Consider the following 24050-nt stretch of genomic DNA (forward strand, 5'->3'; position numbering starts at 1 on the left):
GGGAGCCTACCGATGGGCTTCTGTTGCTTCATTTCTTTATTTCAGCATTAACTTCACGTGCAGGCAGGAATCTCATTTAAAAAATATTTTCTTCTTATTGCAGAACCTTAAAAAAACCAATCTTCTATTTGTTACGTTGTTTTTTTACCTCAAGGCAATGACATTTTATTGAAGAATTTCCCCACGCGTTACTCTGACGAGAAAGAGCTTTGAATTGAGCGAGATAGGTATTTGAGTTTTATGTGAATATTTCAGTGTAGGAACGACAAATTTTAACTTCTCTAAGCAAACATGATTAACCTGGCATTTATTACAGGAGGCATATCCTCTCTTCAGTTTACTAGAGAAAAAACAGTCTCCTTTAAATCGGGGTTATCTTGGACAAGCCCTAGAAATTATTTCTTCTCCCAAATTGTTTTTTCTTTTAGTGATTGGTTGTTGGTAATGTTCCATGATTCAGAGGGAGCCCCAGGGGGCCCCAGGGTTGTTGTGGATATCTCTGTCCCAGGGTCATTTCTCAGCTTTGCAATTCTAGAAATGTGATTTTATCAGTTGATTAGATACAGGGGAAATGATTCATGACAGCCCTGCTCCTAAAGCTGATGTTACATTTGGTTTAGAAAATGTTTATTTAAAAAATAGAAGGAGAAAAAGAAAATGTTTATTAACTTATAATTCCTATTTCATTAACCAGAAGAGTTTGTCTGTTGAGGCATCTCAAAACCAGTAGCTGGAAAATCATAAAAAGTAACAGGAGGCTTTGTTTGGTGGGCACTGAAAAAAGGGGGGGGGGCATCATCTTAAGGACACCTCGGACATATGCCCATTTTGAGACTAGTAGAATCTTATAGTATTAGAGTAATCTTATAGTATTCTACTATAGGAAGTGTCCCTGGTATTAGTGGCTCGTATTTAGAACAGGTGAGTGCTATATGGCCACTGCTGAAATGTCTCAAGATGGTAAACTGAACACATGCCACCATACATGTGCCCCAAATCCCTAAATATATCAGAAAGATAGTCTTTAACGGTGCTGGAAAAAAGAATGTCCTGAGTAGTCTAGAAATTTGAGGAACTCCTGAAGGATAGAAGGCAGATGAATCATAGTAAAGTAGAAATCAGAGTCTTTTTTATTTTTATTTTTTTAAGATTTTATTCACTTAGGGGAGCCTGGATGGCTCAGTGGGTTAAGCCTCTGCCTTCGGCTCAGGTCATGATCTCAGGGTCCTGGGATCGAGCCCTGCATCTGGCTCTCTGCTCAGCAGGGAGCCTGCTTCCCACTCTCTCTCTCTGCCTGCTCTCAGCCTACTTGTGATCTCTGTCTGTCAAATAAATAAATAAAATCTTTAAAAAAAAAAGATTTATTATTTGACTGAGACAGGGCATAAGTAGGGGGAGCAGCGGCAGAGACAAGAAGAAGCAGGCTTCCCACTGAGCAAGGAGCCTGATGCCGGACTCGATCCCAGGACCCTGGGATCATGACCTGAGCCGAAGGCAGATGCTTAAATGACTGAGCCACCCAGGCACCCCTAGAAATCCGAATCTAAAAGCACCGTGTGTCCCATCCCTCCCTGTGAGTACCAGATATGGGCCGTGGTGAATAGATTTACGTACTGGGGATCTGAGACATCAGAGCAAGCGCATAGCTCAGTCACCCAACATCAGAGGAATACCAACATCAGTCATAAAAGAGAAGCTCCAAATTCAAGAAATTGAGAAGCTAACAGGATCCAAGTAAATAGAACATTACGAAGGAGACTTTTAAAAATATTTATTTATTTGAGAGAGAGCAAGGGAAAGGCAGCTGGACAGAGAGAGGCAGCGAATCCCAAGCCGACTCCACACTAAGCACAGAGCCTGACTCAGGGCTCATTCTCACCGCCTGAGATCCTGACCTGAGCTGACACCAAGAGTCAGATGCTCAACTGACTGAGCCACCCAGACACCGCATAAAGAAGGAGACTTTAAGGATAGTGTGTTTATACCCTGAAAAGGATAAAAAGAGAATATTGCATTCTTGAAATAAGAACAAGCTCTTAGGAGAGAGAATGAAGTTTATTTCCTTGATCTTGGAAATAAAACGTTGTTTGGCTAGAACCTTCTTAAAGGGGCTGCATAGTATAATGGGTACAACTAAAGGAAATTCAAGAACAAGAGGAAAGAGCCAAAGAATTCTCCTAGAATACAAAATAACAAAAAGAGTGACAAGAATAGCGAGTACAATAATGGGTCCTTTCAGAGGTTCCAGGGTTTATCCAGTGAGTTCTGAGAGAAGAGAAAATGGAGGGGAACACAAGCAAAGAAATAATGGAAAAAAAAAATTCCCAAACAGAAGAAAAGCAAGAATCCTTAGAATAGAATGCCCACTGTGAATTTATCAGTGTGAGAAGACACATTTTACACTGTTAAAAAAGAACTCCAGGGGCACCTGGGTGGCTCAGTGGGTTAAAGCCTCTGCCTTCAGCTCAGGTCATGACCTCAGGGCCCTGGGATCAAGCCCCGCATCAGGCTTCCTGCTCACTGGGGAGCCTGCTTCCCTTCCTCTCTCTCTCTCTGCCTACTTGTGATCTCTGTCAAATAAATAAATAAAATCTTAAAAAAACAAACAAACAAACAAACAAACAAAAAACTCTAGGCTCAAGGTAAGTCCCCTGCAGACTGAAGTGCAGACTCAGGCTCACTTGGAATGGAATTTTACCACAATTAATCTGGCATTTTCTGGTTGGCACCTGTGAAGTAGTCTGCCTGTTCTTCCTCTCCATCCCTCAAAGGAAGGTAAGCTGATCTCATAAAACCTCAGAGAAGGGAATCCACCCTCAACAGTCCTTCTTTTCTTTTGCCAGTCAGTTGCTGCCCCGCTTCCTTATAAATATCGTCCATTTTGTACAACTTCTGGGAGCTCCCCTCCACTTGCTAGAATGGATGCTGATTCACGAATTGATTAATAAGGCAGATTAGATCTTTAAAATTTAATCTGTTGAATTTTGGTTTTTATTTATTTTATTTTTAAAGATTTTATTTATTTACTTATTTGACAGGCAGAGATCACAAGTAGGCAGAGAGGCAGGCAGAGAGAGAGAGGTGGAAGCAGGCTCCCTGGTGAGCAGAGAGCCCGATGCGGGGCTCGATCCCAGGCCCCTGGGATCATGACCTGAGCCGAAGGCAGAGGCTCAACCCACTGAGCCACCCAGGCACCCGAATTTTGTTTTTTTAAAAACACATGTAACAGAAGTTGCAGAACAGGAAAGATAAGGAAAAATCCCAGAGAGAGAGAGCAAACAGCCCAGCCTAAAAAGAAGCAAGAATCAAGTTGGCATCAGTGTCTTATTGGCAACATTTGGTGCAAGAAGATGATGACCCAACAAACATAGTCATGGTTCTGGGGTGCATGGGTTGCTCATTCAGTCCGTTAAGTGCTTGGCTCTTGGTTTGGCTCCAGTCATCATCTCAGGGTATTGGGATCAAGCTTGGCGGAGAAGCTCTGCTTCTCTGTCCCTCTCTTCCTTTGCTCCTCTCCCCACTTGTGTGCTCTCTCTCTAAAATAAATCAATCTTTTAAAAAAAATTTTTCTTAAAAAAAAAAAATGTATTCATGGTTCTGAGAGAAAATAATGTAGAGCCCAAGAGTCCATAACCAGGAAAGCTATTCCTTGGGTATTACAGGCAAATGAGCTTTTTCAGGTATACAGAAAGTGAGCTTCTTTTCTTTTATTTTTTTAAAGATTTTATTTATTTGACAGAGAGCACAAGAGCGGGGAGCAGCAGAGGGAGTGAGAAAGCAAACTCCCTATTGAGCAGGGAGCTGGACATAAGGCTCGATCCCAGGACCCCAGGATCATGACCGGAGCTGAAGCCAGACGCTTAACTAACTGAGCTACCAGGCACCCCAGAAACTCAGCTTCCCACTTATGATGCCTGTTTTATAGAATGGCGAGAGAGATACTATCCAGAAAAATGAAAAGGGAAACAAAAGAAGCATTGATGAGTGGGAGGAAACCCCAGAGAACAGGTTGGGGCAGTAATCTAGAACTTGAGCAGCTCCATGCTCTTGACAGCAGTGGCATCTGTAGACAGACAAAAGCAGACACCAGAGGTCCCCTACTGTCATGTGCTCTGACATCCATTGTGGTTGTCACCAGAAGTCCAGCATCCAGATCACTCATCTGTAAGGTGCCAGTCCCCATCCCTCTGCCCCCCCACCCCGTCTTCTGATACTCCTGTGCACTTTAGGATTGAGTGATGTCTCTTTAGTTTTATAGGAGTGGAAAATTTTTTCCAGAGGAGCGAATAATTAAATTGGCACAAAGCAGATTAACAGGAGAAAATTTTTAGTTTGTATGTTTGGGAGCCCCATAAAAATATGAGACTCAACAAAGTGACCAAAGCAGGAAGCTTTTATACCCTTTAAACAAAGAAACAAATTTGTAAAGAGTTGACAAGACAAAGGGTTTGACCTGGGGGTAGTAAGCTGGTGAAGTAAAGGTTTGTTTTTATGACCTTCTTAGCCCTGAATTCTCCCATCTCTGGTGATAAGGATGCCCTCTACCCTTCTGGCACAGTGAAGGTCCCTTTCACATGGGAAATTTATCTTCTGCTTTTAGAAGGGTGGAAAAGGGTCAGAGTGTCCTCCTTGCATGGGCTGTTTCTCAAGGACCCTTAATTCAAAATAATCAATGCCAGAGTGGCATATTTTGGCGTTACACACTCCGAACCCCTGTAGTTTCAAATTTCTTTGATGAATGATTCCCTGATCTTCTGCCTTCATGGGAAACTGGGCCCAGTGGTCCTGTAGAGCAGCCTCAGGCAGAAGTTGGTTTTTATCTCCTATGCTTCACATTTCCCAAGACCTGAAGGTGAAATTCATGTCTTCCCTACACCCTGTCACCGCTTCCAAATTCCCTTTCCTCTTCCTTCCTGGATTTGCCATTGAGGTTAGTGGAAGTACAAATGTATTCAAGCTACAAACATTAAGAGGAAATAACCAGAAAGTAGAACCTTTGAAATAAGTTTGTGGGGAGTTTATTGTACCAGAGAACGCCCATGGAGATAGGTGGCTGAGTTGAGCTAAAGAAAAAGTTACTTGTGGCGGGTGTTTGGGTGGCTCACTTGGTTGAGCATCTGACTCTTCTTGGTTTTGGCTTGGGTCGTGGGATTGATCCCCATATTGGGCTCCTCGCACAGTGGAGCGTCTGCTTGGGATTCTGTCTCTCCCTCTGCGCCTCCCCACCAAATAAATAAATCAGTCTTTTTTTTCTTTAAGATTTTATTTATTTAGGGCGCCTGGGTGGCTCAGTGGGTTAAGCTGCTGCCTTCGGCTCGGGTCATGATCTCGGGGTCCTGGGATCGAGTCCCGCGTCGGGCTCTCTGCTCAGCGGGGAGCCTGCTTCCCTCTCTCTCTCTCTCTCTCTCTGCCTGCCTCTCTGTCTACTTGTGATCTCTCTCTGTCAAATAAATAAATAAAATAAAATAAAATAAAAAAGATTTTATTTATTTATTTGACAGAGAGAGACACAGTGACAGAGGGAACACAAGCAGGGGGAGTGGGAGAGGGAGAAGCAGGCTTCCTGCCTAGCAGGAAGCCTGATGTGGGGCTCAATCCCAGGACCCTGGGATCTTGACCTGAGCCGAAGGCAGATGCTTAACGACTGAGCCACCCAGGTGCCCCAAATAAATCAATATTTAAAAAAGAAGAAGAAGAAGAAAGTTACTTGGCTCTGAGAAAGTTAAAAATTGAGAGGCCAGGTTTGGATGATCTGTGGTTATTAAAGTTACCTGACAGAGAGGGAGGATGAGTGCAAGCAAGCAAGCAGTGACAGGGAAGTAGCTGGACAAGTTATAGGTGTTAATGGTAAGGAGGGACAAGGAGCAGGAAAGCCTGGTGTCCAGTGTCATTTTCTAAATAAATAAATCTTTAAAAAATGCGCATCACCCGCCTTAATGGGAAAGTCTGTTTTAACTAAGACATGTGGCTCTCTGTGTTTGTAGTGGCAAAAGATAGTCATTGACTGTCAGGAGTGACTGCCAGATAAGTTACAGTACTTCCATACAGTAGAACAAAGGAATGAGGATACGCTTTATGTACTTAAAGGTCACAATCTCTGAAATATATAAGTAAGTGAAAAAAGCAAGGAGCGGAATAGTGTAGGGAGCGTACAGTCATTTTTATTAAGAAGAAAGAATATATACAACTACCTGCATGGTTTGGAAACGCATGAAATGGCTCTGGAAGGAGGAAACGGGATTTTAAAACTCTGATTTGCAGAGTTTTATTTCTGGAGCCAGAAACTAGATATATGGGGATTTGCCACAAAAGATCAGGTAGGAAGTTAAGTTCTACCTACAAAGCTACGAAAGTAGCTACTGAGGAGTAGTCTATGAATTGTGTGTGTTCGCCTATGCAGAGAACAGCTCTGGAAGGACACAAGAAACCAGTAACCACGATTGCCTCAGAAAAAGAATTGATGACTAGGGGACTGATAAGATGTTATATTCGCTGGGTCCCTTTTTGATCATTTTGGATTTTGACCACCTGCATGATCCAAGCAAAGGGTTAAGTCTACCCACCTCCCCCACCGATAGCAAAGAGTCACTGTCAAGACTTCTGGTAAATAGGAACTTCATGTTCTAGTAGTTCAAACATTTCATTGTGAATCAAGAGATCTGGGGTCTTTTGAAACCCGACCAGAGGGCAGATTACAGCATTTGTAAGATGGCAGGGCCAACACCGAATAGATGGCTGGCTTCAGAAGAATCACTGAATTAGTCGAGTCCATAGCCTGTCCCCACTGGGAGACTAATTTTAGGGGCACCTGAGCCATTTCTCAGCCCCCTGTATGTGTACGGTTAGCCCATCAATTGACTTGGTGAACAGACTTTTTTCTTGGTCTCCAGACTTTCAGTTTGGTAGGATTTACACTGTGCTAGGAGTGTCCCACCTTTCACTTCTTTTGTAGCCTTCTTTTGACTATCTCACAGCAGAGTCAAAAAGATCCCACCTTTTCCCCCTTCTCCCCGCCTTCTGATGGGAACCTCCGCCACCCGCTGCACCGCCTCCCGTTCTAGGCTTCTGCGGCACCTGACCCGGCTGCCGGGCCGCAGCCGTGTTCTGGGGAGAAGTGTGATGTTCTCCAGAGCTTTCCAGGCTGGCAGAATGGTCTAGACAGATGGGATTGCTGCAGCAATTTATCCTTATTATTATCCTCTTTCCTGTTCCTTTTTACCTGTTTCAGTTCTTTTAAAGAGTTTTGTTTGGATTGATTAATTATAGGAGAGGGGGAAAAGCAAAGTTTGCAGCAGCTGCAAGTAGGTCAGGTGTTGTAAGGAGGCAGCAAGTCGGGGATCAGTGGGAGGCCGTGGGGGCGGGTGGTGATGCTTGCTGGTCTTTCCGGATGATCAGGAGTAACTAATACTGGAACACCTCTGTGCCCTGGAGGCTTGTGCAGAGCATTAATGATTAATAATGCTCACGGCTTCTAGCGGTTAAATTGGTCTCTCTGTGTCTCCGTCACTGAAGTAGAAAATGTGAAGGAGTGACTGCTCCAGGGTGGGGGCAAACCACACGGCAGATGAATTTGAGTGCAGTCCAGAAGCTGCACGGTTGTACGGCCTTGCTCCCACCACCGTAACTTCCTTCCTTATTTTTTAATCAGCTTGTGGAGAGAGCAAAAAAAGGAATGGGCCGTATAATAACCAGAATGTGGTATGAAGGCTTTAAAGACTTCCTCGCCTTGCCTTTTTCACTTCCCTCCCCCTATTTAAAACAACAAAAACTTTCTGGTTTGATGACTGTCTTGGTGGCATTTCAGGACTTCCCTCTCTAATTCTCATTTGATAAAGGCACGTTCCCTCTTAGCCATTTCCTGTAATTTACCTTGGCTCCGCAGCTCAGCATCTTTCTGAAGGGCGGCCTCAGAGATTGTGTCTCTTCTGAAACTTAGCTTGATCTTAGGCAAAGGAATGAATATGAGTTTGCATTTGCTGAAGAAGAAATGCTGATCACCTTGTTTCTTTAAATCTGGGACGTCGCTACTTTTTCCCTTTTATGTTGACCCAGTAGTGCGCCCCCCCAACCCCCCCCCCCCCCGATCATCTAGAGATACCATTAAGTGGACTGGCAAGTTGCAGAATGAAAGAAAATATTTGCAAAATATAGATCTGATATACATATACTTAAAATAACTATGACAATAAAAAAGACAAACCAGTTTTTTAATGGGAAAAAATTAACAGACATTTCACAAAAGATTACAGATACAAGCACATGAAAAAAAAAATGTTCGTCAGCATTAGTCATCAGGATCAGGCGAATGCAAATTCAGACCATAGTAGAGCTCCGCTCAGACCCCCTGAAATAGCTAAAATGAAAAGGACCGAGATCAGTGTGCGATGGTGAGGATATGGAGCATCCAGAAGTGTTGATGCATTGCCAGTGGGAACCTAAGCCACGGGGGTTAATCATTTTGGCTATGTAGTTCGAGGTTCGTTAACACCGTTAACGAACAGTGACACACCGTTCTACTTTAAGGTTTTCTTTTTTTTTTTTTTTAAATATGGAACGCTTCACGAATTTGCGTATCATCCTTGCGCACGGGCCATGCTAATCTTCTCTGTATCGTTCCAATTTTAGTATATGTGCTGCCGAAGTGAGCACTACTTTGAGGTTTTCATCCAAAAATTAAAACATGTCATGTCTAGGGGCGCCTGGGTGGCTCAGTGGGTTAAGCCGCTGCCTTCGGCTCAGGTCATGATCTCAGGGTCCTGGGATCGAGTCCCGCATGGGGCTCTCTGCTCAACAGGGAGCCTGCTTCCCCCTCTCTCTCTGCCTGCCTCTCTGCCTACTTGTGATCTCTGTCTGTCAAATAAATAAATAAAATTAAAAAAAAAAAAAAACATGTCATGTCTACAAAAAAATCCTGTACGAGAATATTTTATTCATGGTAGCACAAAACTGGAAACAGCCCAGGTGCCTCTTGACAGGGAAATGGCTAAACCAAGTGTGGGCAAACCAAGGAACAGGCCACGGGCACCAACAGCACGGACTGATACCCACGACGTGGCTGCACCTCAGACGTGCTCTGTGAAAGGGCCAGACGCAAAAAAATAAAGAATAAGTTCAAAACAAGGCAAAACTGATCTATGAAGATAGAAGTCAAAATGGGGGATGGGAATTGACTGAGAAGGAGCTTTCTGGGATGATAGAAATATTCTATATTTTGACTAGGGGCATGAGTTACACAGAGGTATGCATTTACTAAACTGGAGGACAAAATGTACCCTTAATCTGTGCATTTCACTGTAGTAAATTTCAGTGCTGAGAAATGGGCAGGTGGGTGCTGCTGGGAAAGACTGAAGTGACAGCCAGAGGGGCCTCTCTTCCTTCTCCCCTGTGGTCAGTGCGGGAATGCTTGAGCACAGGGTGGGGGCCGAGGTGGGGGGGCTGACTGCATTTAGTCGCCTTTGTGGGGTTGGGGGGCAAGTTTGAGGCGCTGTGGAGTTTGATTTTCTTCTTCTAAGTCTGTGGCCCTCCGTGCCCGATTGCCCACATAGCAGGTGGGGCAGTGCCTGACGGCAGAGAAGCCCGTCCCCAGTAGCTGTGGAATGAGTGCCATTGCCCCCTTGAAGTAGCCCTGGTGAATAAGGCCACTTTGTGTGTTTTTTTTCCAGCTTTCAATAACTGGAATGTGCTTCATTTTGTCATCATAAGGGCTGGCTTGTCTGCCTGAGAAACAGTCTTCAGAATAATAGCAAAATTGTACTACTCGGACTCAGTGTACTTGGGGATGGACAGTGAAGCTTGACTGTTAATAAAATGAGGGGTATTCTCATCTTATGAGAGCTATAAACAGTTTTATTTTCCTCATATTCTAGTTAACAGTATACAGAACCTACTGAGAAATAAATGTGATTCTAGGAAACCTTTTCTGTTAAATGTTGGAAGAATGTTCTCGCTTTCATCTCTTTCATCATCTCAGCAGTGAACTCCTTGGACAACAGGCCATTTCAGTGGTCTGATTCTGCCCAGTGAGTTCAGAACCAGATGTAGAAGACAGAAAGACCCTCTTCCTGACCTCACCTTAATCCTAAATCTAGGGGCACTTGGGTGGCTCAGTCAGTCAAGTGTCCAACTCTTGGTTTTGGTTCAGGTCAAGATCTTAGGGTCGTAGGATTGAGCCCTGTATGGAGCTGAGTGCAGAGTATGCTTGGGATTCTCTGCCTTTCCTCTCCCTCTGCTCCTCCCCCAGCTTGTATGCACTCTTTCAAATTAATAAAAATCTTTTCTTAAAAAAAAAAATCCCAGGACACCTGGGTGGCTCAGTTGGTTGAGCTGCTGCCTTCGGCTCAGGTCATGATCCCAGGGTCCTGGGATTGAGTCCTGCCCACATCAGACTTCTTGCTCGGTAGGGAGCCTGCTTCTCTTGCTGCCTCTGCCTGCCTCTTTGCCTGCTTTTGTGCACTCTCTCTCTCTGGCAAATAAATAAAATCTTAAACAAAAAAAAATCCTTAGGCACCTGGGTGGCTCAGTGGGTTAAAGCTTCTGCCTTTGGCTCAGGTCATGATCCCAGGGTCCTGGGATCGAGCCCCACATCGGACTCTCTGCTCAGCAAGGAGCCTACTTCCCTTTCTCTCTCTCTGCCTACTTGTGATCTCTGTCTGTCAGATAAATAAATAAAATCTTTAAAAAAAAGATTAAAAAATCCTCAATCTACATATCCATCATTATTTTGGAAAACTAGCCTTGTGACTGCTCAGTGATACGGCCTGGCTGACCCAAATTGAGTACACAGCCTTACCCAGATGTTTAGACAGCCCATTCAGTTTCTCTTCAAACTATAATGTTTGGATAATTACTTAAATGGTAATGTGCTTCAGTGAGCGGCATCAGAAACTTTCTCTAAAATAATGGCCCTCAAATCTTCGAATGCTCCGTGTATTATACAGCTTCCAGGGCCCTGTGCCCAGAGGTGGTGATTCAGGAGGCAGAGTGGACCCTGGAGTTTGTGTTTTTAAATACCCCTAGGGGATTCTCAGACAGTACAAAACACTGAAAAATGTTATACCGTTATACCGTGTGTTTCAGGGAGGAACGGGGAGAGGATTTCGTCCCTGAAAGTGTCAGGTGTCCTCAGGGGCTGTAGCTCCATCAGAACCCTAACGAGGCTGTCCTTGTCTTTGTGTGGCTGCCGTCACTGTGTCTGCTAGCATATGGCAGAAGTGTTAAGACATTTTGAATGAGTAAATACATTAATTAAAGGAACAAGTGACCCATGCAGAGAACCCTGTCAAATACAGCTCAATTCAGGTACTTCAGCGTTATGGGAAGGATTGTACATGTAGAAAATCTGTATTAAGGATAAACAGTAAGCAATGTGTTAAATGACAGGAGCAGCAGAGGTCAGAGAGGACACATTGCCAATCAGGAGGGCTGCGAGCCTAATCCTGCCAGACTGATGGCTGCACAGAAAAATCCCTCTCTCTTCTCTTCTACTCAAGAAACACGAAGATGTATTAACCCAGATTAGGTATCCAGTCAAGGTCATACAGGTGCACAGTTTGCAAAGTCAGATATACTGTTCAGTCTGCTGACACAGCCCTGGGTCCTGCTTTCCAGAGGCAACTGCTTTAAACTCCTACAGCTAGTTCTGTTTTTTGGTTCAGATTTTAATCTTACGTGTTTAGTGTACTATTATTTCTTGATTTATCAATTTTAGACATTATTTATTAACTTCCTGTTAACTGGTTTTTAAGAAGCAGCAGCCCCTATTTGGGAAGAAGAGGAATAACCTCTTGTACCACTCCGCCCCTCAACACAAGTCCTCCTTCCGCTCTCGCAGGTGAGTGACACTGTTGTCACTGTAGTGTTGTTCACTGCTGAGCTGGATGTGGACTAACGTTTTGTTTATATATATATATAAATTCGTTCGTTGCTTGGTTTTCTGTGTCCCTGTCACAAATTTTTTTTCCAAACTCTTTCAAAGGGGCTGTAAAATCCCTCTCAGTACTGTTTTTGACTATGTCAGAAAATTTGTCATTTCCGCCACCCCCGCCCCCAGTCCCTTCTGGATCCTTCCACCCTCCTCTCAAGTCAGGGCTCTTCGTTCTCTTGGCTTTCTGTCCAGCTGTTTTATCCCTCTTTGCATAGCTGCTGTTTCTCGGATCCCTTCTTTCTAGGTTTATTCTCCCATTTTGATAGAGCTTATCGTCCAATAACATCCTGAGGAATTAGTTTATAGGGGATATGTTTTTGAGACTTTGCATTTCTGAAAATGACTTTGTTCTAACTTCACATTTTATTACTGGTTTTCCTAGGTATAATGTTGCAGGTGGAAAATCATTTGTCTTTAAAATTGTGAGGATAGGGTGCCTGGGTGGCTCAGTTGTTAAGCGTCTGTCTTTGGCTCAGGTCAGGATCCCAGTCCTGGGATCAAGCCCCACCACATCAGGCTCCCTGCTAAGCGGGAAGTCTGCTTCTCCCTCTCCCACTCCCATTACTTGTGTTCCCTTTCTCTCTGTGTCTCTCTCTGTCAAATAAATAAATAAAATTCCTAAAAATAAATAAATAAATAAAATGGTGAGGACAGTGCTCTACTAGGCTTCTAGACGTCTGAAGCCATTTGGACTTATTGAATATTTATATATGACCTAATTTCCCGTCCCCTCCCACCCCCCACCCCCACCCCCGCCACCCTGGTCCCTTTGGAAGTTTTTAGAATCTTCTATTTATGCCTGGGATTCTGGCCAAGTACCAAGACCCCCAGCAGTGGGAAGAACCAATTCCTTTTTGCATCCTTTTCTAGCTTCTTGTCACTGTCTTACCTCTTACATTCTGTCTACCAGCTCAGATTCTTACTGAGCAAGAGAGAAAATTAGTATCTTCGTAATTCTCTTACCTTGACGTGGTTGGTGTGACAGCTGGAGAGAGTGCTCATCTTTTCTGCAGCTCAGTTTGCTGCCTGTAGCAACTCTGTACACCTGGCTAATTTTTTCTGGCAGATTCTGACAAGAAGTTGTTCAGTTGGCTGAGTATTGAGTTAGCTCATTGCTCCAATTACATCTATTCAGAGTTGGTTTTAGCTTCAAAGCTGGACTCAGACATTGCTTTCTGGCTCATAACATAGTGCTGTAAATGACTTTAAAACTAGTCCTCTAAAACCAAACAAACAAAGCCTCCTGCGTAAGGTAGCCAGTGGCAAAGGGAAAAACTCACTTGCCACACACAGCAAATGAGGTCTCCTGACCTCATTGTTCCAGAACTGCATTTTCATATAAAATAAATCCAAATACCACTTTAAGGATTTTATTTATATATTTGACAGAGAGAGAGATCACAAGTAGGCAGAGAGGCAGGCAGAGAGAGATGGGAAGCAGGCTCCCCGCTGAGCAGAGACCCCCCCCACCCATGCGGGGCTCAATCCCAGGACCCTGAGATCATGACCTGAGTCGAAGACAAAGGCTTAACCCACTGAGCCACCCAGGCACCCCCAAATACCACTTTTGTGTTCTTTTGTTTTCTTTGTAAATTCTGTTATCACTGAAATAAAAAAAGGGGGGGGGGCAAAAGATTCGTTCAGCATTTCCCTTAATTCGGTCCCTATTTGTGTTTCAGTTAAGGTATCCTAGGGGCGCCCTAGTGGCTCAGTTAGTTAAGCGTCTGCCCTGCGCTCAGGTCACGATCCTGGGGTCCTGGGATCAAGACCCTAGTTGGGCTCTCTGCTCAGCGGGGGAGCCTGCTTCTCTCTCTACCCTCCCCCTGCTCAATCTCTCTCTCTCTGTCTCTCTACCAAATAAATTAGTAAAATCTTTAAAAAAGGAAAAAAATGAGGCATCTCAGCCCCTGGTAGCCCAGATTGAAGTTTATGACGAGATCATTGAACATTCTGCAGACTCTTGGGGTGACGTTGAGGCCAGCCTAGGACAAATTCCAGGCTCCCGACAGCCATTCAGGGTCTGCCATCTGTCGCAGTGAACAAATGCTTTTCCTGGGCCAGCTCTGAAGTACTGGGCGCCATAGAAAACCTAGCGAAGGGCGGGTAGCAGCTCTGAGGTTAGCCAGCGCAGAAAACTGTTACTTTAGTAGGTATCATTACTGAAACTATTTATCATGTGTGAAGTTGCTATGTTTTCTTAATAGTCATACATTCTTTTAACAGATTCCGGGTGCCTCCCATGTGCGTGGCTCTGTGCCAGGTGCTCGGGTTCTCTCAGTGAACAAAACACACGTTGGTTCCAGCTTTGTGGAGTCTCCAGCACGGAGCTAGACAGTACACATGACAGCGAACGACGCGCTGTGTCAGAAAAGGCGGGAAGGGAAGTCTGAGGCAGGGAGGGGATCGGGAGTGTGGGGTGAGGCTGAGGAGTGAGCTGGGACTGTCGGGTGAGCCGAGACTGGACAGCGGTGAGGAAGTAACCAAGACACTGTCTGGGAAGGGGGTATTGAGGGCCGCTGCGGGGCGGGGCTCGAAGGCCTCACAGGGTGGACCTGTGCCTGAGGCGGGATGGTGGGGGTTGTCCCAGGAGAGGAGGAGGGCTGACAGGTAAGCACGGCCACGTGTCGTAGCCCTCCCCCAGGATGTGGCAGGCTGCTGTAGGCGAGGTCCCCTGCGCGGGAGGGTGTAGCAGGCCGGAGTTCGGGACAGAGGGCTGGGGCAAGGATAAGAAAGACACCACCGGTAGAGGCTAGAACCGGTGTTTAAGCCTTGGGCCTGGATGAGGTTGCTCAGGAAGCCGGTGTAGATGGAGAAGAGCCGTCCGGGCATCGGTGCCGGAGAACTCCCAGGTGCCTTCGAAGAAACTGAGGTTAACAACCCAGGTCCAAACTGGGGACTGTTCTACAGGCCGGGGGACTGTTCTAGATTAAGGAATCAGCTTTTCTTTGGCTTGAAATTTTTCAAGATGAAAAGTTTGGGGGTGGGGGAAGAAATCAAAATTTGAAATCTACTTGCTGCCGCAGATGAATTAGCCTCAGAAAAAGAGCAAGCAACTCAAGCACCAGACCCACTGATTTTTCTCTGGCAGCAGCAAGATTGTAATTTCTTTCTGGATTTTAGAGCATCTTTTCAAGGACTTACAAGAGTAAGAGTGGGGACAACAGGAAATCCTGATTATCTGCTCTGTGCCAGGCGTTGTGCTAAGTGCTTTCACGTGTACTGCGGGCGTTAATTCCATCTCCTGGATTTCTCTGTCCCAGCTTGTCCTCCTGGGAAATTCCGTCTCGTCCTTCAGACACCCCCACGCCCCTCCGCAGCCTTCACGCTCCTAGTGCACTAAGCAGCAGTTTTCTCCTAATGTAATTAGCTGCTTACATATCTGTCTTGTGTGAGAGAATCAAATAAGCCTAAGAAGCCTGTGTCTCTCTCTCCAGCGGCCAGCAGTCTGGCACATGCAAGGCGCCCAGTGAACAAGGGGTGACTTGATGACGATCTCATGTAATCGTTATGCTTCAAGGCAGTTATTATTATCCTCATTTTACTAATTGGTTAGTTGCGGCTAAGAGAAATTAACTCACCTGGGATTTAAAAACAACAAAAATTAAGTGGTAAAGGCAGGTTTCTGCACCAGGTACCAAGCCAACATGCCCTACCATTTTATAAACAGATCCAGACTAGCGCTGGTGATGTGCGGGACTTGGCCATCCAGGCAGTGCTCAGATACTCCAGTGTTCTCATCTCAAGTCTAGATTTCTGATTTTCCTGTCTCCCCCGCCCCCGCCCCGGCCAAAGAATTTATGTGTGACCTTCAACATAGGGGACGGATTGGGAGTTTCAGTGCGTTTCCTGTAGGAAGATGTAGTAAGTACAGACTGAGAAACATATTGCTCCTGAATGCTTTAAGATAGTCTTAACTAGTATTTAGAAGTAAGAGTTGAGGGGAGGCACCTGGGTGGTGCCATCAGTTGAGCGTCGGACTCCTGGTTTCGTCTCAGGTCATGATCTCAGGGTCACGAGATTGAGTCCTACCTCAGGCTGTGCGCTCAGCTCAGAGCCTGCTTGAGATTCTCTCTCCCTCTCCCTCCACCCTTCCCCACCTCGAATAAATAAATAAATCTTTTTTCTTAAAGAGTATTAGTTGAAAGAACAGGCAAATCCATAGAGAAAGTAGATTCATGGTTGCCTAAGCCTGGGGACATGGGGATGATTGCTGATGGGAGTGAGGGTTTTTTTTTAAGGGCATGACAGAATGTTCTAAAATTAGGTTGTGGTAATGGCTGCACAACTGAATATACTAAGGCCCACCGACTTGCTTACTTAAACGGGTAAATTCTTTAGTACATGAATTATATCTCAGTAAAGTGGGTTTAAAACTATTAGCTGAGAATGAGAAGTGATTGGTCATCAGATTTTCCAGCACTCTGAAAATCCTAGTAAATTTAGTAGCTTCTGTATTTGGGTTATTGGCACCATTATCTTCACTCTTCAAGGAAACCTCTTCCCCAGTACAGCTGGGTAGTTTTGGGGTTCTGTTTTGGTGTCCTTGCTGGTTTTCATTTGAGCTGTAGCTTTCAGGTAAGAACATCCTTGTTTCCTAGCGCCAAGCCTCCTTCCTTCATCTGGGCCATGAGGATGCATGCAGTCTGCTGAATGAGCAGCTGAGCCTCACAGGGACGGGAAGGGCATCATGAAGCCCCTGCCCGTCCCCACACCCCTCCAACTGTCATCGCAGGAGAGGGGTACATCTCTCACAGGCTGCTCTGCTGGCTTGGGGGCAAGGAGCTTACGGGTCAGAGCTGCAGTCTTGTTCTGATTTCCTCAAGCCATCTCTTAACGGCAGGGATGGCCAGGGTTAGTAGACCCTCATCTCTCAGACAGCAGTTGCTAAAGCACTTTTTTTCAGACCTTTTGGCCATTGACCCATGGTGGATCATGGTCATTTGGCACATGCTGTGAGGGGACCCCAGAACACGAAGAAACTGAATTTGTTCAGGGTTCATGTATCACTCATCAGTAGGGTTGGGTCACAGAACCTTGTAGAACAAGCCTCATTTCTGAATGAAAAAGCTGCTCTAGCAGCCCTTGGCTGGCAGATAAAGGAAAGAGAGATGACTTACGCTTTCTCTTGCCTGAGAGATGGAGGGTGGGAATTCTTTTTGGTGGTTAGTGATGCAATGGGTAAAATCTTCCATTTATTAAAGAGAAACTATGTTGTGGTTGTACAGATTGCCCAGCTGTGGTTAGCTTCTATGAAAACCATTTCCTGCATACAGTATAAAGAAAGTTTTCTGCTTTCTCTACCAAACTCCGTGGGAACAGACGTTTCTCTTTGTGGAAATCCACTGCTCTGCCTTAGCAAAGTGACATCCTGGGCTCGGGCTGAAACAGCCCCATTCTTTTGATCGCTGTGTGCAGGTAATTGCTTCCCAAGGGCTCCTAAGCGCTGGATTGAGAGGGTGCCATGACAGGGAAGCCGCTGATGCTGGTTACTGATACTAAGGCTTATGCTTTTTGAGGACAGGTGGCAGCAGCCTTGAGGAGGTGGGGAGGTTGGAGTCTAAGCCTCTTGGAGTTGCCCATTGAGGTTCACAGGATTGCAGCTTCTGGGAGGCTCCAGAAGGTACCCTGGCTACAGAGTGAGCCAGGAATGTTGCAGACACCACTGTGAGAGAAATCTGGAGTCAAGGCCCCAAGCAGGAGTGCCAAGTGCTGAGAAATGACCTTTCTTATCACTTCAGCCTCATCAAGTGAAAGGACCATACAGCGTACTCCCCTCCAGAAAGAACTTTGAGGTGTCAGGAATCCCAGCTGTGTCCAACTTCCATATCCTCGCATTTGGAATGTAGCATACTTCTTCAGGAGCCGTGGGAAGTTTGGAACGGAGGGGGAGTCATTTCGCAAGACGTATGGTAGCCAGCGCGTACGAGTTTCATTGAAAGCCATGTGGTCGTGTGCCTAGCCATGTCTGTGAGAGGAGCGCAGGCGTGACTCATATTCCATGAAGTCCCCGTGATGTAAAACAAAAGGAATATTTCTGCTCTGAGGACACCCCCACATCCTGAATCTTTAACCCGATCTCAATCTGGGAGGTGCCCAGGAATTTAACATTTATTTTATGTTGACATCCTGCCATTTTCCTGAGGAGATAGAGACCTGGCAGGGAGGAAAAAAAAGCTGAAAGTCAAAGCAGCAGCAGAACGCTGTGGTTTGGGAAAGCATGCCAAGTCCCTAATCAGCAGTTAGCCAAACAAGCCATAATTGAGGCACATTTATCTTCGGTGCCCTGTGCTTTGCTTCTCACGGTGGCTGGTTTGAGAGTTGTGGCGTTTGCTCAACTACGTTTCCTGATGGGAGTGATCGGGCTGAGTGTGGCTCCTGCCCTCAGACCAGGCAGGTGGTCCGCAGACCCGCAGTGGCTTAGCACTGTCACAGGAGAAAGCCACCAAGGCTGTCCTTCTGAGAGGGCATTGACTGCTAGCGGCCAGGTCCTGCTTCTGCCTCTTTTCCTCTTTGCCTCTGGCTGCTGTTGGCCGGAAGCCCGTGTAGAGCCAGGATCTGGAAAACACCTGTGCCCTCCTCACTTGAGCTCCCAGGCTCAACTGCCTAAAGAAAAATGTCACTATGGGCTCCCTTAGAAGCTGTATTTAATAATTCCTTTAAAATCCTGCCTCAGAACTATAACTGGTCTATTTGTGTTGGTCAATAAATTATTCTTCCCAGCTGTGCCCAATCATACAAATGAGAGCAACAGCAGTTTGCACCTCAGGGGAGAACATCCCGCTCCCCGGCATCGTCCCCATTCCCATTAAACTAAAGGTTTCCACCTTGGAAAGGCAGGCCTTCTTCACTCCCCAGCTGCTATAAAATGATGGAGGCCCTGCCTTGCTCTGCCGTGACCCCCACCATGGGAATAGTGTAAGGAAGGAAATTGCCGGAGCAGAGGCAGGAAGGGATGTGGCGTTATCTCCTCCATGGGGAGTGAGTTGAAACCACAGGGGGTGGAACAAAGGAGAAAGGAAATTCAGGAGTATCGTTTCCTAGAGGTCTGGTGGGCCAGCCAGAAGGTATTGTTTTTGTTTTTTTGTTTTTTGCCACTGATTTCTGCCACTTAACCCTTAGGCATAGCAGGCCCTCAAAACCTTACGAAGAGTATCCGGGTACCTAAGTGAATGCCTCCATATTGGTCAGAGATCTCTGTACTCACCATTGGCCTGCCAGTTTAGGACTCTGCTGACGATCCTGTAACCCTTGGCCTTTTCTCTAGCTACTGCTCTTCCACTTTTCAGAGACTTTCCTGATCCCTTTGAGATTTCCCAAATATTTCTCCTTCAGATAGGATCCTTCACTTTTTCCACCTCAGTCTGTCCTGAGACATTGCCAGGGCGTTTATAGAGTGAAGTACCAGAGTTAAGTAGCAGTCAGAACTTCCTGAACATCCTGAGACTGCTATCCTACGAGTTACACGTTCATTACAGATTTGTCGCAGAAGGGAGAGAATACCTTTACAAGTGAGGGCTCCGGCAGTCCCCACCTGTCCCAGCGGACCCCAGGGAGCATCAGATTCCAGGGCGGACCCGCTGCGCCCGTCACTGGGTGGTGGTGCAGTAAGCAGTCTCCAGCCTCCCCTTCCTGCCTCCTTGGCAGAAGAAACAGACAAACCCTAACAGAGCAATATCCATAAGACTGCCGGCCTGGACTCCAGAAACTGGCAGCGGCATCAAAGACCAGAAATCAACCCGAAGACAAGGCAGGAGACTGTGCTAGATTAAAAGGTAAAGGAGGCTAAGAAACATCAGATGTAGTGCCGGGAAGGAGGGCCATCTGGAGAGGCAGTGAGGGGAGTGTGAGCAGCGACTTTGGATGACACCGTTGTATCGGTGTCACAGTCCTTGGGTGCAGTGGGAGCTGTCGTGTCGAAGTGGCCTCTTGTCTGCAACTTAAAAGTGGTCTCACGCCTCCAAAAAAGAACATTTAAATAGAGAAAGCAGGGGAGGGTGGGGGGAGAAAGCAGATGTGACAAAATGTTGATAACGAGCGAATCTAAGCAAAGGGCATTCAGATAATAGTTGTTCTCTGCTTTCAAGTTTTCTGTCAGCGTGACATTTTTCAGACTGGAAAGCTGGGAGTTTCTGCCGGACCACAGCAGAGTTGTGCTGAGAGCTGCCATCGCCCACCCCCCAGAAGCCGTGGGGGGATGGTTGCTCATGTTCAGGCTCCCACTCAAGCTCCCGCTCGCCCAGCTGCAGTACAAGACCTTGTGGGTTTCCCAGTAGGTTTCTGTCTGTGTCTTACCTGTGAGCTGAGCACTGCAGACGCCCTGAGCACCAAGGAAGGGTGGCCGGAGGGGAAGGACCTGTTCCTCCTGAACAGTCGTCTAACTTTGACCTTCTTTGAAAGGTCTGCACTAGGCAGATTAATAAAAACAAATAACAATTTAAAAAAAAAAAAAAAATGGCCCTTCGTGGCAAGCGTCCCAAGCTCACTGAGCTGGCTGCTTTCAGCGGCACGATAGACCAGTAGAGGACTGTTCTTCACAGAGAAAAGGGACATTAACTTTCTCTTGGTGTGTGATGCTAATAAACAGTGCCCAGCAGATCCCAGGAAAAAAAGCTTGTCCCAGAAAAAAAGTCCTTTTCATTGTCATTACAGAACCCCTAACCCCAGTTACTTGTCTCAGGGTGAATGGCCTTGATTACAAGAGTGAGCAGGAGACGGTGCAGGTAAGGAGAACACTTCATGGCTGACTGAAAGGATGGTGCGTCCTCTCCAGGAAGAGCTGTTGGTGTCTGCAGAACCACGTCAGCTGGAGTGACTGGCCTTCCAACATTAGCTGAGAGGCCAGAGCAAGGCACAAGCCGCCTCTGTGCTTCACAGACAAAGAAGCAAGAGCTGGAAAGTGCTTTCTGTAATACATTGTTTCAGAAGAGATGAAAATCCAGGACTTTGCCACGAAAATAACCAGGTTTGTTTCAGAGACATGTTCTAAAGATGTGGCACAGCTGAAATCAAATCAGACAGACTTGGGACGCCTGGATGGCTCAGTTGGTTAGGCAAGTGCCTTCGGCTCAGGTCATGATCCCAGGGTCCTGGGATCGAGCCCCACATCAGGCGCCCTGCTAAGCGGGGACCCTGCTTCTCCCTCTCCCTCTGCTGCTCTGCCTGCTTGTATCTCTCACTCCCTCTGTCAAATAAATAAAATTTAAAAAAATAATCAGACAGACTTAAGTATACTTCATTCTTGGACTGGTTAAGAGCAGTAGAATTGAGTGGCAGATCCTTGCTCTTTGTGTAAACACTGAAGCTGCTACCATTTGCTGGCCTTTATGTCCCCTTTTGCTGAGAGATGCCACTTTGGTGGGGAAGGAAGGGCTGGCACTGTATCAACGTTGATAATAGATTCAAGAGTACTGACAATTTTTTAGCCACGAAATGTTTAAAATCTTCTGGAACTTCTTGTCCGAGTTAGTATTTTCCATTTTCCTGAGCTCAGTGTCCCATAGAATATTGCCAGCACAATGTTGGGAAGTGAGCGCTATTTAAACCTTCTCCCTATTGTACTGCTGGCTTCTAGGCCGTTTCCCTGAGGGCTCTGGTCTTGGGCTTTGGGGCGATTGCTTAGAGATTTGCACAGGTGGGGCGTGAAACTGGCCCAGGGAATCGGGCTTTGCTTTTCATTCCTACAGATTTCAGCTAAGTCCAAAGAAGGTCTAAGAACAGTGGTTCCAAGCAGACAACTCGCACCAAAGAATCATCAACGCAGACTTTCTTCCCATTTCTCAGGGAGTAGCATGCCAGCCAGTTCCAGACCCGTTGTACTGGAAAATAGTCCATGTGTGAGTTACCAAAAAAATCCACTCCTGCCTTGTAAACAGATGACAAATACTAAGGAAACTGCGTATCTGTGCCAAAGAATCTTTGTTCCAAATAATTTGCATTTTAGTGGTTATGCAAGTTACGAGACGGAAGGCATAGTGGAGCCAGGCTCTGTGTGCTGAAGTTCTAAGTAAAGGTCAGTAGCGCTTCCTTGTACGTGTGTTGACCCTATCCTTGCTGGTCCACTTCTGCACTACCTTTTCTGGCCTGTCAGTTCAAGTGCAGCAGTGACTCTTTGTTACGAGAAAAAGAAACTCATTTGGATAAGCCAAATGAGTTTTGTCATTTGTCAAATTACGGCGATTCAGTTCACTGAACACGTAGTATAGCAAGGCTTTGTGCCACACTGTGAGTCAGGCAGCGATGAGTAAGACACGGGCCCTGTGTACAGGGAGCAGGACACTGGGAAGTGGGAATGCCATCCCCCCAAATTAGCAATCATAGACGTTAAAGTGCGGAACGATCCCCAAAGTCTGGTTGTCCCCAGCACCAGCATCAGCCAAGTGGAGAAGACAGGCTGGAGGTCAAAAGCACTGAGTACTAGTCCCACATCTCCCCGTGGGAACTCGGGCAGGTTTCTTAACCTTCTTGGATCTCAGTTGACTCATCTCTGATATATGGAGATTGAATTAAACAGCCTCTCAGGTGGTCCCTCTTTTGTGCCCTCAGAGTCTGCAGTTATAATTTGTCCATATGACAATCACCTCTATTACATTGTCGCCTCCAAGCCAGAGGTCATGCCTTATATATGTGTGTGTCCCCAGTTCCAAGCACAATGTCTGGGATACAGTCATTTCTCAGTAATCTGTTGGAGGAGTACAATGAATGACGGACTCTAAATTCACTTCCAAACCTAAAATTCTGTTCTGTGGCCAGCTGGGTGCCTGAGGCCAATTTTTAAAGATCTTGGGGAAAGATGCACCCCTTTTCCTTCACAGACAATTGCAGTGTCTTGTCATCCTCTCTTTTTCCACTTAAGTACTTTTCCTGGCTCCTTTCCAGCACCTCTTTTTTTTTTGTTTAAAGATTTTATTTTTATTATTTCTTTGTCAGAGAGAGACACAGAGAGGGAACACAAACAGGGGGAATGGGAGAGGGAGAAGCAGGGTCCCCGCTGAGCAGGGAGCCGGATGCGGGGCTCGATCTCAGGATCCTGGGATCATGACCTGAGCTTAAGGCAGATGCTCAAGGACTGAGCCACCCAGGTGCCCCCAGCCCCTCTTGTAAATAAACAGCAGGGTCCAGCGCATCTTGATGGTGGCTACAAAACGAATTGGTTGAGTGAATCTGAGTCGGTGCTTATGGGGCTGGAACAAAGACAACAAGTTACTATAATATCTTTCTGACAGAATCCATGGGATAGAGTTTATCACTTGGTTGCAGTGAATTTTGTTAAACTTACATTTCTGGTGCCAAAGAGGAGTAGAAGAAGTTTTAGCAAACTATCACCGTAAACTTTGAATTTAGAAAGGAAAAAGATGACTTTATTTTGCTTTTTTTGTCCCTTTACTATTTTGAGTCCTAAATCTTTGTGTGTGAGGTCTACATTTGTGTCTAGTGTCAGCATAAAATGTTGGACTGGGTGCTGTGGAAAGGGAATTGACGATAATTTCTTATTGAGGGATGACGAGACACAATGCGTAAGAAAGAAGGGCTTGGGGTGCCCGGGTAGCTCAGTCGGTTAAGTGTCTGCCTTCGGCTCAGGCCATGATCCCAGCGTCCTGGGATCCAGTCCCGCATTGGACTCCCTCTCAGCAGAGAGCCTGATTCACCTTCTGTCCTTCCACCTGCTCCTTCTCTCTCTCTCTTTCAAATAAATAAAATCTTTAAAAAAAAAAAAAAAAAGTGTTAATAGGAGCCTCTTTTCACCAGCATGCCCACTGCCCTCAGCCATGCTCTTGTGGCATGAAAGCCTTCTGCTTACAGTAGAGGCGAGCAGAGCCCATGCCGCTTGGACAGACTTAGTCTTGGGTCAGTAGAGGACTGTGACCTTCAGGAAGAGGTGGTTGAAATGCCATTGTTATACTGGAAACATCTAGGCAGCAAAGTGCTGGCCATGTCTGAGTATAACATTATGGATGGATTCCGCCAGTGGGCAAGTAGATGGTGCGTTTCTTTGGACTTTGCCTTGTAACAGGTGGATGAAGAGTCTCCTGAATGAAAACTGTGGGCTTCTGTGGCACAGCACACCACACTTTAGACCCAAGACCAGAAAATCCATGACTGGGGGGAGGGGGTGGTCTGTCAAAGCCAA

General features: G+C 46.0%; 1 protein-coding gene and 1 non-coding gene across 2 annotated transcripts in view; one reads left to right on the plus strand and one right to left on the minus strand.

Moving 5' to 3' along the window:
• CFDP1 (craniofacial development protein 1) overlaps positions 1-24050 on the plus strand; it is a 128682-nt gene that overhangs the window by 90959 nt on the left and 13673 nt on the right. The window lies entirely within an intron of this gene.
• On the minus strand, positions 8543-8649 carry LOC123931915. Its single transcript, XR_006816337.1, has one exon. It is a non-coding gene; the product is annotated as a U6 spliceosomal RNA (small nuclear RNA).

Source organism: Meles meles, chromosome 19 (genome assembly GCF_922984935.1).
Source record: "Meles meles chromosome 19, mMelMel3.1 paternal haplotype, whole genome shotgun sequence".
NCBI lineage: Eukaryota > Metazoa > Chordata > Mammalia > Carnivora > Mustelidae > Meles > Meles meles.